This window comes from Petromyzon marinus, unplaced genomic scaffold (assembly GCF_048934315.1).
Source record: "Petromyzon marinus isolate PM22_M1 ecotype Great Lakes invasive population unplaced genomic scaffold, UKy_Petmar_22M1.pri1.0 PM_G_Scaffold_6, whole genome shotgun sequence".
NCBI classification, from domain to species: Eukaryota; Metazoa; Chordata; class Hyperoartia; order Petromyzontiformes; family Petromyzontidae; genus Petromyzon; species Petromyzon marinus.
This window is the reverse complement of record NW_027423013.1, coordinates 1,492,501-1,495,000: the sequence shown is the minus strand read 5'-3', so window position 1 is coordinate 1,495,000 and position 2,500 is coordinate 1,492,501.

The following is a 2,500-nucleotide window of genomic DNA, read 5'->3' as shown; positions in this document are numbered from 1 at the left end:
TCTGAGTACAGTCGTTTAGCCTCTCTCACCGCTTTGCTAAACCTGTTCTTCGACTCCTTGAATCTGTCTCTATCCCCACTCCTAAACGCTTCCTCCTTCTCCAACCTCAACCTTTTGAGCTTTGCTGAGAACCAGGGCTTGTTGTTGTTAAAGTTCACCCTGGTACGTGTTGGGATACAGCAGTCCTCACAGAAGCTGATGTACACAGCCTCTGTGAGTTCATCCAGACTATTGGTAGCAGTCGTGAACATATCCCAGTCAGTACAGTCTAAGCACGCCCGCAAATCTTCCACAGCCTCACTGGTCCACTGTTTAGATGTCCTCACAGCAGGTTTACAGAGTTTTAGTTGCTGCCTGTATGCACGAATCAGGTGGACCAAGGGAGTTCTGTGCGAGCCGAACAGCCCCGTGACCCACAAGAGAAACATCCCCGCCAAATTCGAGCGTTTGACGGGGTCTATCCGTGAAAAAATATTCACGTTTTTGAGTGCACATGCATTTCTGCTGCAAATGCCTCTGGAAGTTTCATGCCGTTCGTATGCCAATTGTGGCAACACGAAAATGACCCGTTTTCCCATTCCGAGGGATTTCTGTGCGACCCTAACAGCCCCGTGAGCCACAAGAGACACATCCCCGCCAATTTCTAGCGTTTCACGGGGTCTATCCGTGAAAAATATAGACGTTTTTGAGTGCACATGCATTTCTGCTGCAGATGCCTCTGGAAGTTTCATGCCGTTCGTACGCAATGTGGCAACACGAAAATGACCCCTTTTCCCATTCCGAGGGATTTCTGTGCGACCCTAACTAACAGCGCCCGTGAGCCACAAGAGAGACATCCCCGCCAATTTATAGCGTTTCACGGGGTCTATCCGTGAAAAATATAGACGTTTTTGAGTGCACATGCATTCCTGCTGCAAATGCCTCTGGAAGTTTCATGCCGTTCCTATGCAATGTGGCCACACAAAAATGACCCGTTTTCCCATTCCGAGGCATTTCTGTGCGACCCTAACAGCCCCGTGAGCCACAAGAGAGACATCCCCGCCAACTTCTAGCGTTTGACGGGGTCTATGCGTGAAAAATATTAAAATTTTTGAGTGCACGTGCCTTTCTGCTGCAAATGCCTCTGGAAGTTTCATGGCGTTCCTATGCAATGTGGCAACACGAAAATGACCCCTTTTCCCATTCCGAGGGAGTTCTGTGCCACCCTAACAGCCCCGTGAGCCACAAGAGACACATCCCCGCCAATTTCTAGCGTTTCACGGGGTCTATCCGTGAAACATATAGAAGTTTTTGAGTGCACATGCATTCCTGCTGCAAATGCCTCTGGAAGTTTCATGCGGTTCGTACGCAATGTGGCAACACGAAAATGACCCGTTTTCCCATTCCCAGGGATTTCTGTGCGACCCGAACAGCCCCGTGAGCCACAAGAGACACATCCCCGCCAATTTCTAGCGTTTCACGGGGTCTATCCGTGAAAAATATCAAATTTTTTTTGACTGCACATGCATTTCTGCTGCAAATGCCTCTGGAAGTTGCATGCGGTTCGCATGCAATGTGGCGACACGAAAATGACCCGTTTTCCCATTCCGAGGGATTTCTGTGCCACCCTAACAGCCCCGTGAGCCACAAGAGAGACATCCCCGCCAATTTCTAGCGTATCACGGGGTCTATCCGTGAGAAATATTCACTTTTTTGAGTGCACATGCATTCCTGCTGCAAATGCCTCTGGAAGTTTCATGCGGTTCGTATGCAATGTGGCGACACGAAAATGACCCGTTTTCCCATTCCGAGGGATTTCTGTGCCACCCTAACAGCCCCGTGAGCCACAAGAGAGACATCCCCGCCCACTTCTAGCGTTTCACGGGGTCTCTCCGTGAAAAATATCACATTTTTTGAGTGCACATGCATTCCTGCTGCAAATGCCTCTGGAAGTTTCATGCGGTTCGCATGCAATGTGGCGACACGAAAATGACCCGTTTTTTCCCATTCCGAGGGATTTCTGTGCCACCCTAACAGCCCCGTGAGCCACAAGAGACACATCCCCGCCAATTTCTAGCGTTTCACGGGGTCTATCCGTGAAAAATATTCAATTTTTTGACTGCACATGCATTTCTGCTGCAAATGCCTCTGGAAGTTTCATGCGGTTCGCATGCAATGTGGCGACACGAAAATGACCCGTTTTCCCATTCCGAGGGATTTCTGTGCCACCCTAACAGCCCCGTGAGCCACAAGAGAGACATCGCCGCCAATTTCTAGCGTTTCACGGGGTCTATCCGTGAAAAATATTCACTTTTTTGACTGCACATGCATTCCTGCTGCAAATGCCTCTGGAAGTTTCATGCCGTTCGCATGCAATGTGGCAACACGAAAATGACCCGTTTTCCCATTCCGAGGGATTTCTGTGCCACCCTAACAGCCCCGTGAGCCACAAGAGACACATCCCCGCCAATTTCTAGCGTTTCACGGGGTCTATCCGTAAAAATGTAGCACGCACCAAAAC